The sequence below is a fragment of the Mytilus galloprovincialis genome, chromosome 12 (assembly GCF_965363235.1).
Source record: "Mytilus galloprovincialis chromosome 12, xbMytGall1.hap1.1, whole genome shotgun sequence".
Classification (NCBI taxonomy): domain Eukaryota; kingdom Metazoa; phylum Mollusca; class Bivalvia; order Mytilida; family Mytilidae; genus Mytilus; species Mytilus galloprovincialis.
In genome coordinates, this window is record NC_134849.1 from 66,565,690 (window position 1) to 66,589,990 (window position 24,301).

Genomic DNA, 24,301 nt, shown 5'->3' on the forward strand with positions numbered 1-24,301 from the left:
TACGAATTCATATTTAGAGTCTGTAACATTGTACAACACTTATATAAACACTTTTTAAACTGCAACTAGTTGTGTTTATTTCCTTAATATAGTAACATAGCTATTTTGTATAATGTCAATTTCGTTATGGAACACTTTCTTCGTTATGGAACACTTTCTCAACAATCAAGGGTCGATTAAGGGATGAAAATATGTTTAACATTTGTGTTACGAGATGCAGTATATAATTAATATTAGGTCAGTGTCAAAATATAAACATTTTTGAACTCAACACAAAACTGGGGAGGACCTCGGGAGAACCTCGTCTTTCCCCAGTATCCCAGTCTCACACAAAAAAGTTTATATTTTCCTGACATTGACCTAATATTGTATATTTATGTGTTACCCTTAACAAGCTTTTTAATAAGCTACTTTGTGCTCTCTTGAATATTAGATCAGGTGATCTGAATGTTGTGAAATATCTATAAAACTTCCGGGTAGCCATAGTTGATTTCAACATAATTTGGGGTAAGTTAAACGTTTGAATTACCCTTTGTTCATAGGTAATGAAAAAAACTGGATGTAAAATAAGGTCAACCAGGCAGAAACAAATTTCAATTTCCGTCTTTCTTGTTAAGACAAAAAGAAGCACTTAACCTTACTACAACTCTCACATTGTCAGGATAATCTCTTATTAGTTATTATTGTAATACTTAATCATTATTTTTAAGTACAAAAAGTGATAATCATTTGATAATTTGATAGTGTATTATCATCAAATTTACACAAAAAGTTGCATTACTACTATACAATAACAACTTTTTCTTTCATCATGGAAGGTTCATGGCCTTGAGGACAAATAGATAGATGATCCATTTCTAAATTATATTAAAAGTTATATTAATATTTTATTAAAACCTTGGGAAGGAGACTTTGAGGTATTCAAAATAAATGGATTTAACTTAATTTCAAAATGTAATCGTAAGAAGAAAAAAGGATCGAGATCGGAGATATAGTGGAGGTGTAATAATCTACATCAGAAAAGAATATACGAAGGGTATAACTTATTTAAAGGACGCTTAACTGTCAGAGCTACGTTTAGTAAATGGGAGGTTATTTTTGTGTCCATGGATTTATGAGTTTGAACAGCGGTATACTACTGTTGCCTTTATTAGGGGACTCGTTAGGTTATTATACATATATGTCTAAAAATGGTTTTAGCACTGTTGATTGTGCTTTAGTGAGTTAAAGTCTCCTGTCCTCAGTTCAATATTTTAAGACAAATGTCCTGTACCAAGTCAGGAATATGGCCATTGTTATATTATAGTTCGTTTCTGTGTGTGTTACATTTTAACGTTGCGTCGTTTGTTTTCTGTTATTTTTTAGTGTAAATTCACATTTCGAATAGACGTGTCACGGTACTTGTCTATCCCAAATTCATGTATTTGGTTTTGATGTTATATTTGCTATTCTCGTGGGATTTGTCTGATGCCTGGTCCGTTTCTGTGTGTGTTACATTGTAGTGTTGTGTCGTTGTTTTCCTCTTATATTTAATGCGTTTCCCTCAGTTTTAGTTTGTTACCCCGATTATGTTTTTTGTCCATGGATTTATGAGTTTGAACTGCGGTATACTACTGTTGCCTTTATTTAACATATCTCTAAGATCAAATGTTCAATTAATGAGAACTCCAAGATTAAACTAGATAACAATAAATGGAAATCTGGAAGTGCTTAATATTAATAAAACTCAAGATGGTGTTGATGAAGCAGTTGTTGAGAAGCTTACACATATTTACAAAATATGTCTGAGATAGCGTGGAAGAAAATTGTTGAAAGTATAAAGAAATACTTTGTACCTTTCCAGATAAACATTTCCATAATGGCTTTGAGTTGAGTCTTTGGGAACAATTCACAATGCGGGGTACTAGCTCTTTATTCCACAACAAGTCGGCAGTTCATGTACAATAAATACAAACAAATTGGTAAAGTCCAAACTCATTTAATTAAGTCCAAATATAAAATATCAGTGTTACTCATTAGTTATTTCAAACCAAAAACAATATATATGATTGCGAAGGAAAAAATCCGAACGCAGTACGCGTGCTCTCGTTGGCATATATATCCAAACGGAGTCCCTGAATATAAATTAATTTATCTTTCTTCAAAACCAAATTAAGTTGCTATAACAACACAGTTTGTTAGGGTCATCTTGTTTACAGAAATTATATAATTGAAGTATGGGTGTATTTGTAAGATGTTTGCAAAAGCTTAGAGTTTAAAGGTTATTGACACATATAAATTATAATCCTACATGTTTCAGATGTTAACAAATATTTCCGACATTTAAAGTCACAGCGAATTTCGAGATCGTTACAGTTGAATAAATAGAATATGCCTGCAGCATACGAAATGTACAAATACAAATCGATATATAAGACAGTTTGTAATAGAAAATTTAGTATCAAAATAATGTGTGACAACTATAAAAAAAAAAAAAAAAAAAGAAAAAGAAAAAAGACAACCTTGGTCAGATTATGTAATTTATGAAACAAAAAAAGAGATTAATTCCATTGGTAATAAAATAAAACAATAATTAATAATAATCATTTAAAACAATAATATTGTTTACTATATAAAAATCTTTAAAAGATGGTCAAGCTATAAAATATAATATAAAGAAATAAATATTTGCTAATATTTGCTTCACAGTCGGATAATAGTGGTAAAAGTGCAAAAGAATATTGGAACAAACTAAAATCATTTAATTAAAAAAAAAAAAGATGAAACGGATGATATCCCTGAAATTTTAAAAGAAGAAGACAAACTTATCAAACACTTGATTGATTAAAGAAATCCAACTAAAATTGATACTACCTTCCAAATTAAAAAAGAAAATAGACTTAAAAATTAAAAAAATAATATTATAGAAAATTTAGAAACAGATAAACCATTCAGACCTATTGGTGACCTTGTGCTGTTGTCTGTTCTATGGTCGGGTTGTTGTCTCTTTGACACATTCCCAATTTCCATTCTCAATTTTAGTTATTCAGAAATAAACAAAAAGTTATAAATAGACTAAAATTAGTTGCTGGTCCAGATAGAATTGTAAATGAAGTAATAAAATATTCTAACCAATTTATGATTAAAAATTATGTAAAAATATTTAATCTTCTCCTGCAAACAGGGAAATACACTTAAACATTGAGACACTCATTTTAAGTCCCATTACATAAATCTGGGGATAAAAATTACCCCAATAACTACAGAGGAATCTCTATGATTAATTGTGTGTCAAAATAATTCAATGCAACTCTAAATTATAGATTAAAAAATGAGTTACAGCTTATTTGGTTTTAGAGAGAACAACAGAACTGCAGATTGCATTTTTATATTAAAATTTCTAATAAATAACAAAAGCAAAAAAAGAAATTTTATGCTTGTTTTGTAAATTTAAGAAAGTCATTTGACTCGGTATGAAGAGTTGCTTTTTGATAAACTTTATAAGATGGATATGGGATAGGAAAGAAATGTTTAAACCTTTTAAAAAAAATTATGATGACTCAGGGTCTTTAATTAACCGTTAAAGACTTATCTGATGAAGACAAGTTGATTTTTAGTCTCAATCCATCAACACCCTCACAAATAAATAAATTGGGATCCTACATCAAAAAGTTATTAGAACTGAGGACAGGGGACACTGGACTATTTACTGTAATTGAATGATAGCGTGTATACATATGGGACTTATATTTATATTGTTTACTTATTTTGTATGTCACAAACTTAATGTTTAAAGTTTATATGGCAATACATGTTTGAATTTGAATTATAATAATATAAGTGTTTTTTTTTTTATAGAATTATAGACCTATTGTAATTTTTTTTTTCGCGGTTATCTGTTGTGAAACATTACTTACAGTCATTTCCTCTGAAACCACGTCATGACCAGTTCAGTCTAAATTAGGCCATTCCCATTCAGTCTTATGGTGACTTGCTTAAAAGTTTTTTTTTTTTTTTGCTAGAATATAATTGTCATCAATGCAAAATGCACATTCTGATCAGCTAGTTTGAATCTATACAACTTCAATAAATGTTTAAGGGGGTCAGTCATCTAATTGTGCATTTAAATGAAATGTATATCAAGGATAAACTAAATTCAAATCATATAATTTGAAAGAATGCAACTTTGGCCAAATGGTTCTAAAGTAGTAACTTTTCAAAGTGCCTTGTAAACGAAAAACGCGCCTGACATAAACAATTATATGATATAAAAAAAGATTATATGAGCATTGTATATTTTATGAGGATTTTTATTTTATTTTAAAGCATATTGTTGTCAATGTTAATCAAAACTACCTGGAAAAACCTTTCTACTGTTAAAGACAGGGATATGTATAAAAACGTTATTGAGAAATATAACTAAAAGTTTGAGTTTTCTGTATTTCAGAAAATGGACAATTCTCAATGTGAGCCATGTAAAGCACGTGACAAGATCAACACACCGACTCATTGGTGTGTCATTTGTGAGGAAGCGTTATGTTTAGAATGTACAGAAAATCATCGCGTACAGAAGATGTCTCGCTGCCACGAACTTATAGATATTGAGACAAAGCCCACACATATAAACATCTCAGATCAACGCTGCTCCAAACACGATAACATGCCATTTGAATATTTTTGTATCGACCATGATACTCTATTTTGTAAAGAATGTCAAGTAGAATCACATCGTGTCTGTCAAAAAGTCATGTCTGTTGACATTGCGTCTAAAGGTGCTAAAAGATCACAGTCATTTATAGATGCCGTTGAACTTACAGAAAATATTTTAAGAACCATATCTTCAATTTCAGATGATAGACACTCCTTTATTGAGAACATAGAAAAGGAAGCAAATGCAATTGGAAATGAAATTAGGAAACTAAAAGAAGAAGTCATTAGTCAAATAGAATCCATAGAAAAATCATTGCTCGAGGACCTGGAACTGAAAAAAGACAAAATAGTATCAATCGCAAAGGAAACGCTTAACCAAATGCAAGAAATTGAAAAGATGACGAAAGAAAGAAAAGACACTTTTGATATGGTGGAAAAGCATGGAACCGAAAAACAAACGTTTCTTACGGTTCATGCCTACAAAATTGTCCTTATCAATCTAGAAAACAGAATAAGCGCTTTCACAGAGATGACAACTCGTAGCAAAATGAAATTCAACCCAAATGCTCTTCAGAAACTCATTACCTCATTTGGAGAAATTGAGATATTAGAAGTACCGACTGATATTAATTTTTGTCGACCGAAAAAGTGTCAATCTCAAATTCCAGTTTTTCATCAAGAAAGTGTTCCGCGCTTCGTGCAAAAGAAAGATATGAACATAGGAAATTCGTTAACTGTTGTCGGAATAACAATAAATGACCAAGACGAACTTATTACGACCTTTAATAGATTGGGCCACAAAACACTTAAAAATAGTGGAGGAATAAGGGTATATGACCACAATGGAATACTATATCATATACTTGACACTAAATATGTACCACGACAAATTGCTCTGATTCCAGACACAAACAAGGGGGTAGTTACATTTTATAACTTGAATTTCATTCAATTTGTAGACTTTGAAAAAAAGACATTTTTAAATAAAGTATCATTAGAAGAAAGCAGACAGGGAGGCGTTGCTGCTTCAACGGTAAACATATTTATTGGTTTGGAAGGACGCATAGCAGTTCTTGATCTCAACGGAAGTTATACTCATTCTATTGAAATAAACAATAAAGAATTAATACCAAGGTATATTTCTTTGGGTAGTAATGGTAACATTTATTACAGTGACAGTAAAATCGTTTGTTGCATGAGAGACAATGGTGAAATTCTTTTCATATACCAACCACAAGATAAAAATAAGCCTTATGGTATATCAATAGATAGTCAAGGGTATGTGTACGTAGCTGTCGACTATAAAGGGGTGTGTAGACTAAGACCAGATGGAACATTTGCAGATATAGTAGTTCATGAAGGATGTCTGCCCCTTCAGGATATATGCTTTAACAAAAACGGCAAAAAACTATACACATCATATAGACATGGTGTTTTGGTTTATAATCAACAGTAGTACAGACCTTCACATACGTTTAGTTTATAGTCATGATTTTACAATAGCATGCAATAAATGTAATGATGATTTGTATCAAGTAGGGTTTCATATCAAACTAATATTGAAATAGGCGTGAAATAAAGATACAACTAGATATTGACAATGAAAGGATTAAATTTTGTTATTATAGATTATTCAAAATGTATTATATGTTGGTATCTGTATCAGGTAATATCAACTGTTTTATTAATATGAGGAAAAGGCTATGTTTATACGCCGATAATGCATAGCTTCGCCTTTACAAACTACTAAAGACATAAATATAATTTCACTAGGTCTTTAAAATGAAGAGTCATATCATTATATATTCTTTTTTTGTGATACGTTTAAAAAAATAAATAAAGCGTGCATGCTTCGAGATTGTGAAACTTATCAGGTGTCAGGCAAACCACAAACTATATAAGCGGTATTTTCATTTCAGTCGTTCACTTTAATCAAAGTGAGTAATGAACCAATATTGTCTATACCCTTTATAGATGACTGTATGCTTGGGTTTACTAAATGTTGAGTCCGTACGTAAATTTGCTTACCACTATGTCATTTGGAATTTAATAAACATTTGTTTCATGACGATTATACAACATCTCCCTATTTTCATAGTGTCTGTCTATGAAAATCAGCATAGTTAAGCTGAAATATGCATGCATTAATCATCATACACGGGCTGTGGATAAAAAAAAAATATATATACAACATATTGAAACACAACCCCTGCTTTTGCCACTCACATGTGTAGAAGAACAAGGTTCAGATTGTCCTCTTCAGTTTTTCAGTTAGTGTTTAAGTTATTTATAATACTCAGTTAGTTATCAATTTCAATGTGTGTAACACGCGATAACAGATAAATGCGCGTATCTGTTCAATTGGTAAAATTTTGATACATCCAAGGCCTTTCACCTTATCTAAATTTGCATTATGATTGGAACACAATCAAATAGAAATTTCGTTACTGATAACCTTCAATTAACTGTTTAGTGTTTGTATGAAATATCATAACAATTACTTTGTTCTACTCTGTTATCTGAATGTGCACCCACATATTTTGTTGTTGTTTAATATTATTATTATCTTGATTTTTGTTACATGTAATCTATATCTATTAAATTTCATTGATTTTGTTTGCTTTTTCAATTTATTTGTTTATGGTAGGGGGTTCTTCCTGGTGTTAAAATTATTTCGATGAGTTTATTTTTAGACGAGTATCTGTTTATTTTTAACGGGAAATAAAATCGAATCAGTGTTAACTTTGAAACGAGTAACGCAAAATACATGTTTGTTAACATGTTGTAGCTATGTATAGAATTATATGATAATTATGAAGTTTAATATGTATCTATGTTCCGGACCATATGAGTATTTGGACCATATGCGTATACTCATATGGTCCGACCATACGCGTATGGCCCGACCGTATGCGTATGGTCGGGCCATATGAGTATAATACTCGTTTGGTTATTAACGGGCCGGACCATATGAGTATTTGGATCATATAGGTATTTAAAAAAATTAAATTATAAAAGTTTCAATAATACAAAAACTTTACCTAAAAAAAATGATGGTTTCATGACAATGTATTATTTTTATAATTCAAATACTACGTAAAAATTAAACATTGATGCCATTGTTAGCTTTTTATCGCTAATTACATTCTTGCATGTAGGCTTGGGGTCACATTTACTTCCACACGGTATCATAGCTTTTTTTTTTGCTTTTGCAAGTCTTGGTTGTGCACGATCCTTTTCACGTACACATTTTGTTTGCGAGTGAAAAACTAGTCTTGGGCCATTCCAATATGTCTACGGTGTTTTTAAGAGGCTCTAGATCTCAAATATTGTAGCATGACTGCAATACACCATATTTTCCAGTGACTTCTTGTGTAACAGTTCATTAAGAAATTTTTTGAACATATTTTTTTAAATAGACATATTGCCATTCACTCGTAATAACAAATCGGTAATGACCATCGGTAATGACCATAAGAATAAAATGTGTTTATTATAGTTTTGACAAGTAAGTAAAATTTACTGTGTGAAACTTCTAAATTTTATTTAGCTATTAATCGTTTTATTATAATATAATAATAAAATTACCTATATGATAGCGCCCTTCTGATGAACGGTCATACCATATGCAGAGTTTAGAAGTATTAAAAGTAAACTGTAACAGAGTGTTAATTACCCCGACCATACGCGTATGGTCGGACAAAATGAGTATATACCCAAATACTCATATGGTCCGGAACATTTATTTATTTAAATGTAATATAAACAGGGTTTTCCTTTAAAACTAGTTTTTCTCTCTCAATCATTTGGAATTAATTTAGATAGTAAGAAGTAACCGTCCATGTAAAACATCTTATACTGTTTATATTAACGTTATTTCCATCGTTATCCTTTAAAAATATATACATTTAAGGTAGCACAATACAAAGATTTTTCATACCCAATCAGACATCTTTAAACTAATATAATTCCACTCATCTTTTTTTAAATTTTATAAATGAGGTACCAAAAGAAAGAAGAAGGATTAATCTTTCAAATTGTGATAATTTCATTATGACATAATTATTACATAATTAATTGTTATGTAATTAGTTGCCATTCTGTGATATCCATACTTAAATGAATTTAGCTTCTTTGTTCTTCATAGCATCCTAAAAAAAATTATAGATTCTTGCACAACACAGTTTGACCTCCAAAACTGTGTCTCAGATTTTTCCTATTGTATTTCATTCTCTCATAAATCTTCAATGAAGTTTGCAACATCAATTCATTAGACACCACTAAATTCAATTTGGTATAAAATTTGTTCTATTGATGTTTTTGGAAATCTGAGACACAGTTTTTGAGGTCAAGCTGTGTTGTACAAGAATCTATAAAATATTTTGGGATGTTATGAAGAACAAAGACGCTAAATTCATTTAAGTGTGGACATCACAATATAGCGACTAATTACATAATAATTAATTATGTAATAATTATGTCATAATGACATTATCACAATTTGAAAGATTAATCTTTCTTCTTTCTTTTGGTACCTCATTTATAAAATATAAAGAAGGATGAAATGAATTACATCAGTTTAAAGTTGTCTGATTGGGAGTGAAAAAATCTTTGTATTGTGCTACCTTAAGCAGCTAACATAAACTTTTATTATATTTTTTTATGAAACAACATATATTTACCCTGCTCGTAGCTTAGTTTAAAAGCTACGAGCAGGGTAAATATATGTTTAAACTTATCAAACATGAAATACAATGCACAGACTTCTCCAGGAGGAAACGGAAACAGCCAAACATTTTTACGGTAACTTCGTACGCTTCGACCTATAAAAGTACTGTATTTGTCCTATTAGAATCGAAATAATTCCTTCACACCTCGCTAACGCTCAGTGTAAAATATCGACAAATATAATGCCTACCCATGTTAAAATGAGCATAGAGCATGACATGAAGGAATTATTTCTTAAATTTAAATTTCTCTTGTTCTACAGACAATGTATAATAAGCATGAATATTGCAGCTATATAATATGTTCAAAATTGTAAGCTTTGTAATATTTGTACTGTTTGTGAGGGGTTTAAGGTAGATTAGTGAATGCTAATTGAGTCACCATCACTTACTTAGAAAATATATTAAATTGTATATGAAGATAAACCACTAACTGTAACATTTTTAATAAGTTCCGAAAGGAATACATTAATATATTGATACTTTTCTCTGTTTAGGAAGCTTTTTACAAAATCATATAGATATAAGAAGATTGGGTATGAGATTCAATGAGACAACTTTCCATCCAGTACACAATGTTAAAAAGAAATCCATTATAGATCAAATATAAAAAAAAAGAAGATGTGGTATGATTGCCAATGAGACAACTCTCCACAAGAGACCAACATGACACAGAAATTAACCTCTATAGGTCACCGTACGGCCTTCAACAATAAGTAAAGTCCATACCGCATAGTCAGCTATAAAAGGCCCCGAAATGAAAATGTAATACAATTCAAACGAGAAAACTAACGGCGTTATTTATATATAAAAAAATAAACAAAAAAACAATATGTAACACATAAACAAACGACAATCACTGAATTACAGGCGCCTGACTGGGGACAGGCACATACATACATAATGTGGCGGGTTTAAACATGTTAGCGGGATCACAAAAACCCCCTCCTAACCCGTGACAGTGGTATAACAGTACAACATAAGAACGATCTATTAAAATTAGTTGAAAAAGACTGAACTCATCAGATGAACATAAGTACAAGTGGACGTGGACAAAAATACAAGTGGACGTGAAGCAAAGTATGGTCTTCAACACAAAGCCTTGGCTCACGCCGAACAGTAAGCTAGTTATAAAGGGACCCTTCATGCATTCATTAAACGGAGTGTCCATTCGTAATCTCTATTTGTCCGGCCATCCGTTTGCGGTTGCGTGCACAAATCTTTAATATCAATAAAAGTGTCATGTGGCGCGGAAAGTATCTGCAATATTTGACATCAACACAAAAGCTGCAATAGGTAATTATTAGTATTGATAGTTGCTTGTCGCCCAGCGGCAAATATCTAATTGCAAATTTATCACATCAACATGTTTTTTAAATGAGACAACACACATTACCTGCTTTGGCCTTTGTATAAGATCAGCACACTGAGTATGCTTTTTAATGTGCTTCTCACAAGATACAGGTAGTAGTTTGTGGAAATAGTGACATGTCACTCTACTTGTATATGTTATTATAATTCATAAATGAGCAGTCATTTTGTATAAATACCAAGTAAAAACTTAAAAACTATTGGTTTATAAACCCCATTAAAAGGAGGATCAGTATAACAGTACATATATATTATGACACTGAATAATATCCAAAACGGACGAAAAAACGACGAAGTACGACAACATGCTACAGGAGTCAGCCATTTTCTGGCACCTGAATATTTTTAGAAATGGTTAAAATGTATTAACCTTTTGCTATTTATTGGAAATATGATCACTATTGTGACTCAAATATGCGCTGTATTAGATAATATAATGAGTACTTATCAGAAAGTAGCATAATTTATTCATGCAAAAATACTTCACAAATTTTGCATTTTGAAATGGGTTTGTCCTATAATGGTTTACTTTTATAAATTGTGACTTGGATGGAGAGTTGTCTCATTAGCACTCATACAACATCTTCCATTTAATCTGACATTTCCCTTGAAAAATTATAACTTTATATTAGACAAACCTCTACTATTGTTATTTTTGAATAACGTTCGATACCGTTAGTTCAAAGATGACTTTCGCGGTTGTCGAATACAAATTGTAGCAAAAGCTAAATAAGAAGAAAAACAAACAGTACGAAAAACATGGGTGATCTCAGATGCCCCGGAAGGGTAAGCAAATCCTGCCCTCTCGTCGTGTTGCTCATGTAAGTACAACCCTGTAATAAGTCAATTTTGGTAGGTGACATTCGGGAAGAGAGGACGATATTGCAGTTACGACATTAGGAAAATATCCACAGTAAGTTGTTTTTCTGTGTCACCACTGTAGCTACTAATATTCCACTTATTCATTACGTTCACGGAGCCGCTCGGCTCCGTACTGAACGTTGGTTTAAAAAAAAAAGAACTTATACTCATTTTTCTTTTGCAACAAGGTTTGGGGTAGGTTGGATGGGGGTCATACGACAGAGGTATTATTAATTTTTTTTATCACCGAATAGTTTTCAAATTCTGTAATAAGCACGTAGAAATAGGGTGTAAGAACACGGACTGGAGATTAAAAGAATAAAATCGGTGCAAAGCTAATATATTATCTTTTTCTTGAAAACGGCAAGATCACAAGAAATAGTCATGAAGTTCAGTGAATGACGTGAACCCATATTTTGGACATCATTATAAAACAGTCCGTAATTCAAACTTACTACGTTCGGTATTAACGAAATAAAATCTGCACGAATAAGACCTATTTCACTTCATGTATTTTTTTTCATAAATGCAAATGTGAAATGCAAATAGCGATACTAAAATATGTAAACAATTTGACTTAAACTGTACAGCCAAAGAATATTCATGAAAATATAAAGTTCTAGTGCAAATTCAACTGCATAACAAAAACACCAACAAACCACGAGTAATTCATTCCCCTAAGTTTGAACAATATGTATTTAGAGAATAATCATTTAACTATAAAGGTCACTTGACACAAATATCACGGATTCAGAAACCAGTCATGGAAATACTGACATGATCACAAACTAATACATTGTTGACGTTTTTACCAGTGAAACCAGCTCTCTATTTCGATTTCCGCCTCGACAAATCGGTAATAAAGACTATGAACTAAATAATTTGTTAAGAAAAACAATGCTTCTTTATAAATTTTCCTTGAGTGAGATGATTGTTTGAAAAGGTAAGCTCAATTCGCCTTTTCAGAATTTAAAGGGATATGGGTAATCTCATTGTTCGTATACCGAAATGAAAATAACGTAACGCCATTGGATTGATTGTTATTTTTTATAGAACATTGTAAACCAATCGCAACGTTTTGGTGTACGCTATTAAATATATTACCCAGAAGGCATTACATTCTGAAACGGCAAATTGAACTTAAGACTCCTCAATTGTACTATCTTCTCTTTTTGTCTTATGAGAGTCAAGTCGTCATGTATAGGAGTAAAACTGGTTCTATGAACCCTCAACAACAAACACTGCTTTTAAAATAAGGGATCAAACTATCTGTTCAGTTTTGTTTCAGATAATGCACAACTGTGAGCCATGTAAAGCACTTACCAAGAACAGCACACTGATACGTTATTGTGTCAATTGTGCAGGAGCGTTATGCCTCAACTGCACAGAACACCATCGCGTTCAGAAAATTTCCCGCAGTCACGAAGTCCTAGACATTGGCATGCGACCTAAACATATGAACAGACAAACGCTGCTCAAAACATGGAAACTTGCCATTTGAGTACTTTTGTATCGACCATGATAGTCTTTTCTGCAAAGAATGTCAAGTAGAATCACACCGCTCTTGTCAGAAAATTATGTCAGTTGACATAGCGTCTAAAGGCATTAAAAGTTCTCAGTCATTTATAGATGCAATGGAACTAATAGAACATATTTCAATGGCAATACCCTTAATTTCAATCGACAGACATACCTTGATTGAAAGCATTGAAACGGAAGCAAGTGTGGTTAAGGATGAAATTATGAAACTGAAAGAAGAAGCAATTAGTCTCATTGAATCTCTAGAAAAATCACTGATCGAAGACCTGAAACAAAAGGAAGAAAATATAGTAACAAATGCAAAAGGGATTCACGACGAAATTCAAGATATTGAAAGAATGACGAATGAAAAAAAGTACGTGTTTGATATAGTGGAGAAACATGGATCTGAAAAACAAGCTTTCTTTGCTATTCATTTTTGCCAAACTGTTCTGATGGGTCTGGACAACAGAATTTAATTTAGTACAATAACAGAGAGGAAAACTAGATCTTCTATTAAATTGAATTCAAGTTTATTTAACACAACTAAAATGTATATTGAAACCATCGAAACTATTGAATTACCAACTGCAATTAAATGTGTACAAAGTTATAAGCGCCGGTCTCAAATTCCAATTGTGCATCATATTTCATATACATTCGTAAAGAAGCAAGATATACCAACAAGAGGAACTATGGTAAACGGAATATCTGTAAATGATACTAATGAGTAATAATCACTTGGATTGATATATTTAAAAAAATGAAAGTTGGAATAATGGTGGTTGACGAGAATGGAAAATTAAAAAATGAAATAAATACACTACATCAATCATGTCAAATAGCTACAATTCCAATGAGTGAAAATAAAGGAGTGAATCAAGAGATAGTATTCAGTTCATTGATTTTCAAAATAAGACACGTGTCTGTAAACGGACGTCAGTTTGGAGGAGTTGCTGCTTCAAATGAATACGTATTTATTGGAAAGAAAGGAAGCATAGAAGTACTTGATCTTCAGGGAAAAGTCATTCGTTCTGTGAAAACAATAAGCAGTTCAGTTGAAAAGTATATAACATTAGATAGAACTGGTCACTACTATTACAGTGACAACGAAGCAGTTTGTTGCATGAGAAATGACGGTGAATATCGTTTTATATATAAACCACCAGAAAACAATATATTGCATGGAATAGCGATAGATAGCTACGGCTATGTGTATATCATTGTAGACAGTCAATATGTGTGGAGACTGGGACCGGATGGGAAATTTGTCGACATAGTAGTGAATGGTGAAGGCTGGGAAACTCTTTAAGTTTATCTGTTTTAACAAAGACTGTACACAATTGTACATTTCATGTGGAAATAGAGTTTTAGTTTATTATCAGAAATAGTACAAAAATTTGGTCGTAACTACAATCATGTCCCCTTTCCTGATTGTGACCTACCGAATTAGACTTATATACGGGGTTTGTACTTACATGAACAACTTGACGGTAGCCACATGTGGAGCAGGATCTGATTACCTTTACGGTGCACACGAGATTACTGCGGGTTTTCTGTTGGCTCGTGTTGCTCAGACTTTAGTTTTCTATCTTGTGTTTTTTGTACTGTTTATTGTTTTTTCTAACAGGCCTGTTTATAATTTAATTTTGTTCTGATCCTTTTTTTTAAAGTGATCTCAAAACAGAATGAAAACCATCATTTGATTTTGACAACCTATGAAGACTTGAAACTTCCTTCGCCTTTTGAACAGATCTCTTGGGAACACAATGTTTCGTTAAAACTTCGATATATATGTTTTAAATTCTTATAAAAGGGCAGTGTAATGGGCTATTTTATATGTATATATCATTAAGGAATGAACTGGAGTGTTGTTGTGTTTTTGCCTCGAATGTAGGATTTCTTTTTAAACCTTCCTGGTGGAGTCGGTAATTGAAACAAATATTTGCTGATTATCTCTCAAACATGTGACATTTCGATTTTTAGTGATTGATTTTTTTCCCTTTATTTGTCCCATGAACTAAAACCAGCGTTTCAATCTAGTGCAAACAAGGAGAGCTTCATATCAAATCATGATGTTTACTTTTATCAGTCTTGTGGTCTTGAGTGCATGATATAGTACATGCGGTATTATCCCGATATCCCAATAGCATGAGCTCGAATTCCGGCAAAGGAAGAATGATTTGCCTCCGCAAATTTGCAGATTTAACAATGTTGTGTTGATATTTTCCGTGAATATAATATATGCTTTCAGCCGTGTGTAACCTTCACTGATGATCCAATAGATTGATAAATCGTAGTATGTTAATTGTTTAGACGTACTTACGATCCTTTACGATATATATTTAGTTTATCTGTAATGAATTCCATCTGCATGCCTAATATATCATGTACTGTTTTCAACGCTAGATTCTACTGACGTGGAAAAGTAACACTAGGCTACCGAAAGTTGAACTGTTAGTTAAGTCTAGGTGACCGAGTGGTATAGAGGGTCAATACCATGTACAAAGTACCTCGCATTGGAAAGAGTTTGAAACATCTTTTACACCAACAACATATCTCTCCTGTATTGGAATTGATGATATTGCTTTTTTCACATACAAACCCCGCTAGAAGAAAATAGGCTTTATGACATATCAAAAGACATTCACGACTGTATATACGTAGTTGTCAACAAAACGGGGTATATAGGATAACACCAGATTGAACATTTACCGATATAGTCGTGAACGAAAGGAAAACCGTAACCTCTTCAGGATATTATTTTTGACACCTGTATAGATATAATTTGAGACAACTTTTTCTAGTTGTATTCTATTTTCCGAATTTAATTGTAATAGAATTTCTATGAGGAAAGAAAGACAAAAGTCGTAGATGCATGAATTTTTATTAGTTGTAAGTGACTCTAGGTGTGAGTAACTTCGAGAACTCTCATTTTTGTGATCGGGATAAAATAAATTGCCTTTGTTTTTGTTAGATTTATTTCTGCTTTCTTCGTTTTGATGAGGTAAGCCATTTTCAGCTGATTTTATTTTATAGATTGTTCCTATGTTGAACTGTTACACAATTGCGCTACACTATGAACAATAAAACAATACCAAAAGTATGTCTTAGTATATATTGGTGCCATTACTTTAACTATAGTTTATGAACTTATGATGAATTAGAAAAAAAGTCCCAAATTTAAGATGCATATAACAATGTCAATTTGCTCTACTTAATAGTACTTAAAAGTAGACAATTAACAATAAGCCAAATTTTTCACCTTTAATCGTCATATTTATCAGTATGAACTATTTCTGATTAGTTTTAAGACAGTAAAGTCTAAATGCTGTAATATAAATAATAAGATTACAGTAAACGTAACACAGTTTTATCAGATAATTATTAGAAAATTATTTGAACTGAAATATCAAGTAGTGAAATATTAAGTGTGTTACTCAAATTTCAATCCGGGTATTTATAATGGACTTATTTATAACCAAATGTTGGAGAGGGTTCATTTGATCTTGACATATTGTTCATGCCAAATATTTCGTAGTAAGGTCTGTTTCTCAGCTGCTTTAAGTTGCTAACTATATGGTATATGATTTACAGTTCGGTGTTTCTTCTTAATATTGCAAAGGCTTCAAAATTGAAATCACGAATGGAATCATACGATCAACAAAATATTAACAGGTTCTAAATAAAAATATGATAAACTGTGAAACAAATTATGTTTTGAGGTTGATCACTGTTGATGTTGGTAAGCAGAAGTATTTGTATAAAATATTCGGCCATGTGACTGAATGTATTGCGTTTTTTTTATTCAACGGAATAGGGAACATATTTCAACAATCTGCTTGATATGCTAGGTAATCTAAACATCATACCTCAAAACCAATTATTTTGCATTTTTTATTATTTTTAAACTCATATGTGTTGAATCTTATTTCAATTCTGCTTCCAAATATTAATTGCCTTTGAGGTTTTTCATATCATCGTACATACATTAAATTGTTTACAGATATATTATTGGGCAAGCAAAGGTTTTTGGAAAGCTACTGTTTGGGGTTTGAAATATTCGATCAGGTGATCATATTGTTGTTAGATACGTATAAACCTTCCGGGTAGCCATTTTTAAAGTAAGAATAAATTGAGGTATGTTGATGTTGGAATTGGTTGTAAACAATAACAACACCAGATGAACGGTATCGTAAATGTTCATTTTCTATACATAAAACAAATGCTTTTCATCCTACACAATCTCAATAATTGTCTTTATGTATTTATACATTTCCACTGACCAAAATGTGCTTGGCTTTAATCTTTCCATGTATGGTTATCGAATTTGAGAAAACATATGTTGCACTAATGTATGATAACTACAAAATGATAAACACAATCATAGAAATGTCATCTTATGAGCATAGAAAATAAAATAGAACTCTCACAAAGGTCATTAAACACTTATGTTGAAATCAATCGAATGGATTGTAACCTTATGGCCTAGAACGTAATAAATTTGGTTTTGTATTTTTCTCTAGTACAGTGAAGGATTTGGATTCATGCATACCAGATTATGATTTTAGTTTACCATAAGACATGCAGTTCTCCATCATCGTCAATTGTTGTTCTATTCTTGCTACCATTAGTTGTATTTGGTATAATAATTTTGTACTGATTCATTTTTTGTCGTATATTTTAAAAACTTACGACACTAATAAAATTGAGAATTGAAATAGGGAATGTGTCAAAGAGACAACAACCCGTCCATAGAAAAGCAACAGCAGAAGGTCACCAATAGGTCTTCAATGCAGCGATAAATTTCCGCACCCGGAGGTTTCCTTCAGCTGGCCCCTTCACAACTTGAATATATATACTAGTTCAGTGATAAAGAACGCCATACTAAATTCGAGATTATACACAAGAAACTAAAATTAAAAATCATACAAGACTAACAAGGGCCAGAGGCTCCTGACTTTGGACAGGCACAAAAATGCGGCGGGGTTAAACATGTTTATGAGATCTCAACCCTCCCCCTATAGCTCTAGCCAATGTAGAAAAGAAAACGCATAATATTAAGCACATTGAAATTTAGTTCAAGAGAAGTCCGAGTCTCAAATGACAATTATACATAAATAACAACAGACTACTAGCAGTTAACTGACATGCCAGCTCCAGACTTCAATTGAACTGATTGAAAGATTATGTCTTTATCATATGAATATCAGGCACAATCCCTCCCGTTAGGGGTTTAGGATCACACCATCATAACATATATGAGAGGAACATAACCCGTTTCATATCAACAAATAGTTTTTAATAAAATGTGTATAATGACTATCAGACACATGATATATACAAAAAATATCAAACCTGATTTTACAATTATTCGCGTTTAAACTATTTCATCCTTTTTTATTATTCAGGGAAGCCAATGCCAGTATTGGTTAAAACTGTCATCATAAGACGATTTTAAGGTGAAAGACAAAAGGTCATAAAATATCCTTGTATGCAGTTTTATTGAATTCAAGTGTCAGTCTATATTCGAAAATATAGAACCGCAAAATTAATCATTTAATTCAGCAATCTTAAAATCAAAACATCAATTTGTGAAATTTTCTTTCTCGATTAATCGGATATTTTAAAAAGAAACGGCATGAACTAGAGACTCGAGGTAAAACCACCGTTTTAGATGATATTTGGTAATTTTTTTCTCGTCGGTTGTTCACTTAAATAAAGGCAACAGTAGTATACCGCTGTTCAAAACTCGTAAATCGATGGACAAAAAACAAAATCGGGGTAACAAACTAAAACTGAGGGAAACGCATTAAATATAAGAGGAGAACAACGACACAACATTAAGATGTAACACACACAGAAACGAACTTAGCATTAGACAAAATCCGATGAGAATAACAAATAACATCAAAACCAAATACATGAATTCGGGATAGAAAAGTACCGTGCCACGTCTTATAGTAATGTGAATTCACACTCAAATATAAGAGAAAACACAACGTTAAAATATAACACACACAGAAACGAACTATAATATAACAATGGCCATATTCATAACTTGGTACAGGACATTTAAAAAAAACCATCCTACACTACTGTTTGAGCTTATACTGTTTTTCTTGTCACGTAGTGTTGTCATTGTCACATAAGCACCACGACGGGTGCCACATGTCGAGCAGGATCTGCTTACCCTTCCGGAGCACCTGAGGTCATCCCTAGTTTTTGTTGGGGTTTGTGTTGTTTATTCTTTAGTTTTCTATGTTGTGTCATGTGTATTATTGTTTATAGATATAGGAAGATCTGTTTGTCTTCTTCATTTTTAGACATGGCGTTGTAAGTTTATTTTCAATTTATGAGTTTTGACTGTTCCTCTGGTATCTTTCGTCCCTCTTTTTAGCGGCATTTTCAACAATGTCATAAAAAGCAATGTTAGGCTAGCCATAAAAACAGGTTCAATCCGCCATTTCTACAAAATTTGTCTTGTACAAAGTCAGTATTTTTGGTAGTTGTTATCTTCTGTCCGTTACTATTATATGGGCGTTTGCTTCTGTTGTAGTCAAGTAATTCTGTTATTCTGTTGTTTTCCTCTTATAGGTAATTTGTTTCCCTCGGTTTTAGTGTGTAACTAGGATTTGTTTTGACTTAAATAACTATTAAACAGCGGTACATTACTGTTGTCTCTATTGTTTTAAAAGTTGCTATCATTTCATGTCAAAACTATACAGTCATTTACTTTTATTTTTTAACATTGTTTTAATATGAAAACCGTACAACTACGAGTTACCTTTAACATGAAATTTCTTTGGACGAGTATTGTTCAAATAATTGTATACAGTCCAAGATTGCATGTTAGTTACGTAAGCGCGTCACTCTTTTTTTTATATCCTATGGTGTTTTGTCGTTGATGGAACATGTTCGTTGTTCATGTTTTTGTTCTGCAGTTTGCATGTTGTGTTGACTTTCACATTATTTGTTTGTGCATTTCTCTGTGATGTTATTGCATGTGTTTGTGCTGTATTTCTGTCACGTAGTGATGACTTCAGCGATAATTTTTTAAGGATGTCATCAAGCGGGAAGTGCAATTCAAGTGATGGTTTAGCAAGCTATACAACGAGGTTTAATCCACCATTGTCTACTCAACAAAATGCATGTTCGATGCCACGAACATGGCAGTCGTTTCCGTTTTGTTTGACGTGGTTGAACTTTTCGTTTCGCCACTTAAAAATACTTTCCATTTTGAATTTTCCTTGGAGATATCGTATTTTTGTTATATTACTTTTTGAATATTTTTCTACAATTATTCTCACAAGTTGAGTCTTTTAGAAGCAGAATTTTATTAGTTTGTTTATGTGTTTTACTGTTACACCACTGTCCTAGGTTGGGGAGGGTTGACTGCCACAAAGTAGTTTTTCCCCGTCGTATTCTGTATGTGCCTGTAAAAAAAGCAGGAGCCTGTAATTCAGTGATTGTCGTTTATATTGCTGTATAACATATTTGTTATTCGTTCTTTATTTTGTATATAAAATAGGCCGGTATAATTAGTTTTCTCGTTTGTATTGTTTTCATTTGTCATTTCGGGGCCTTCTATATCTGACTATGCGGTATGGGCTTTGCTATTTTTTGAAAGCCGTACGACGACGACCTATAGTTGTTAGTTATTGTGTCATTTGGTTTATTCTTATTTGTCTCATTGGTCATCTAAGCACATCTTCTTTTTATAAAAAACATAGGTACTGCTGGTCTTAGTAGAAGGGTAAATATGTCCTTCGATTAAGATTTCATATCCTTTTTAATTATTTAAAAGGAACTATTGATAAGGCTGTACAGTAATACCAAGTCCTTAATCTATCATTAGATAACAAACATTTCATTTATTGACTGAGTTGCAGCTATGCTTATGAACTATATATGGTTTGAAATACGTACTATTTTGATTTTGTGTATGTTCCGAATAATTATTTAAGTACCTTCATAATTATGACAACCTCTGGAAAACTTTGGTACAGATTGAAATTGCAATGTACATATACAAAGAAATCAGTTCTTTTGAGAAATAAAAATGTTCACACATGTGGACAAAGCAACTGCCTGTTAGCCTTTGGTCTATTCTTAGATAAAAGGAGATGTAAATGTTTACGATATAAAAAAAACGTAAATGAAGTCTTAAGTTCATTATTCAATAAGCAAGGTTAGACCAGCATTTAGTTCCTTTTGATTTATAATACAATATTAATAAAAATAAACCGGATCCACTGATGAGATATCCTGCCTTATACACAGTTAAATAACATGTATTGTACACTAAATGGTGCCGTTTATTTTAGATAATGGAAGACTCTCAATGTGAGCCATGTAAAGCACTCGACAAGAACATCACGCCGACCCATTGGTGTGTCATTTGTGAAGAAGCGTTATGTTTACAATGCACAGAACACCATCGCGTTCAGAAAATATCCCGCAGTCACGAACTCCTAGATATTAACATAAAGCCTACACATATCAATATCTCGGATCAACGTTGCTCAAAACACGAGAACTTGTCATTTGAGTATTTCTGTGTCGACCATGATAGTCTTTGCTGCAAGGAGTGTCAAGTAGAATTACACCGTTCCTGTCAGAAAGTTATGTCAGTTGACATAGCATCTAAAGGCATCAAAAGATCTCAGTCATTTATAGATGCAATAGAGCTAATAGAACATGTTTTAATGACAATTCCTACCATTACAGAGAACAGACAGACTTTAATTGATAGCATTAAAAAAGACGCAATTGTGATTAAAAATGAAATTAGGAAGGTGAAAGAAGAAGCAATAAGTCACATTGAATATCTGGAGAAATTACTTCTCGAGGACCTGAAACTGAAAAAAGACAAAATAGTAACAAACGCAAAGGCGACGATCAATGAAATAGAAGATATTAAAAGAAAGACAAAAGAAAAAAGGACACGTTTGATATAGCAGATAAACATGGATCTGAAAAACAAGTATTTCTTGCTGTTCATGCTCAAAAAACTGTCCTGACCGATCTTGAACAAAGAATTAGTACAATTACAGAAAATACAACTAATTTGTCAATGAAATTGAATACAACATTACCAAAAAAAAGCATTACGTCTATCATGTCTATCGGAACAATTGACACCATTGAAGTACCCACTGCGAAAGAATTTATTCAGAGAAAGAAGCGACAGTCTCAAATTCCAATTGTACAACAACAAACTTTACCGGTCTTCATTGAGAAGCAAGGTGTTACCATGCCCTTGAATTTATATGATAGTGTTAAAGGAATAACAGTAAATCATAGCAACGAACTTATTATTTCGACTGCTAATTCTTTTTTGGGTCAGTCAATAAAGGTGTTTGACAATAATGAAAAGTTCAATTACGAAATGGAAATCAGAATTGTACCATGGCAAATTGTTTCAGTTCCGGGCCACAACAGAGTAATAATAACATCGTCAAAAAAAGATACAATTCAATTTGTAGATTTTAACACTTCCATAGTATTAAACGAAATTTCGATTGAGGGATGCAAAGAAGCAGGTGTTGCTGCTTCAAATGAAAACATCTTTGTCGGCACGAAAGGAAACATAAAAGTTCTGGATCTCTATGGCAAACATATTCGATCTATCAAACTGAATAATAATGAATCAACACCATGGTACATTGCATTAGATAAAAATGGAAACATATATCACAGTGACAGTGAAGTTGTTTGTTGTACGAGGATCGAGGGCGGAAATCGTTTTACTTATAAACCATCATACAGCAAAAGGCCCCTTGGAGTAGCGGTAGATAGTCAAGGATACGTGTACGTAGTTGTCAAAAATCAAGGAGTGCAAAGATTAAGACCGGATGGAACATTCAGTGATGGCTTACTATATACTGGTGATTCAAATCGATCCTTTAGGGATATCTGCTTTAACAAAGACTGTACAAAATTGTACATTTCAAAAGATAAAGGTGTTTTCGTTTATAATCGACAATAGTACAAAACTGAAAAACAAATCTGTAAATGAAACTAAGGAAAAAAAGACGTATGAATGCCATTACTTTGTTAACTAATGTATATCATGTAGTACATACATACAATAATTATTTATAAAACAACCATCATGTTTAAGTATACTTCATGTTAAAATGCCAGATTAAGAGTAATTTGTTTGGCCAAAAAAATCAATTTGAAATTGACTATGTATGTAAAAACTTTAGTTCTCGTATCGCATTGCTATCTAGAATTTAGAAATGTTTGGATGTAAATAGTCCAAAGCTGTTTTATAATGCTTATATTCAGCCCATAATTGATTTTTTTGTTGTTCAGTATTGGGTATTGTTATGAAGATGGATATAAAAAATTCTTTAAATGCAGAAAAAAGCTGCAAGGATTATGCTTGATGCTCCAAGTATAACACCTAGATTTTTTTAAGAACTAAAATAGTCAAATTTCTTATATAGAATTTCATATCATAAACTTATTATTGTTCATTTAAGGAACTGTGTTGTCAAATTGTTAACCTACATAGTAGAAATATAAGGTCATCTGCAAATAGTAATTTAGCTGTTGTACGACCGAACATAAATTTAATGAATCGCATATAGCTCCGCAATAATTTGGAATAAACTACCATATGAAATAAAATATTGTGAAAATGCGGGCACTTTTAAACGAAAATGTAGAGATTTCTTGACTGTAAATGACAACTCACTCATTTATTTTAATGATTTTGTATTTTATGTATATATTCATGATTCTAATATGACGTCCTTATTACGCTTTGTAAACAAAGCCGTGTTCTATTGAGCACAAAATATGTTTGACACATGCACACGAACTTACTGTTTATATTAACGTTATTTCCATCGTTATCCTTTAAAAATATATACATTTAAGCAGCTAACATGAACTTTTATTATATTTTTTTATGAAACAACATATATTTACCCTGCTCGTAGCTTTTAAACTTATCAAATATGAAATGCAATGCACAGACTCCTCCAGGAGGAAACGGGAACAGCCAAACATTTTTACGGTAATTTCGTACGCTTCGACCTATAAAAGTACTGTATTTGTCCTGTTAGAATCGAAATAATTCCTTCATACCTCGCTAACGCTCAGTGTAAAATATCAAAAAAATATTATGCCTATCCATGTTAAAATGAGCATAGAGCATGCCATGAAGGAATTATTTCTTA

The 24,301-nt window shown here is 32.1% G+C and overlaps 2 long non-coding RNA genes across 3 annotated transcripts; both read left to right on the forward strand.

Moving 5' to 3' along the window:
* Nucleotides 1-455: 455 nt before the first annotated feature.
* Nucleotides 456-5,018, forward strand: LOC143054598 (uncharacterized). Its single transcript, XR_012971747.1, has 2 exons — nucleotides 456-507; nucleotides 4,427-5,018. It is a non-coding gene; the product is annotated as an uncharacterized LOC143054598 (long non-coding RNA).
* Nucleotides 5,019-17,200: 12,182 nt separating this feature from the next.
* LOC143054604 (uncharacterized) lies at nucleotides 17,201-21,990 on the forward strand. 2 transcript variants are annotated; one of them, XR_012971750.1, is made up of 3 exons: nucleotides 17,201-17,246; nucleotides 18,518-18,568; nucleotides 21,434-21,990. It is a non-coding gene; the product is annotated as an uncharacterized LOC143054604 (long non-coding RNA). The 2 variants fall into 2 exon arrangements; XR_012971751.1 differs by having other exon boundaries at nucleotides 17,219-17,296; nucleotides 21,434-21,876.
* Nucleotides 21,991-24,301: the final 2,311 nt, after the last annotated feature.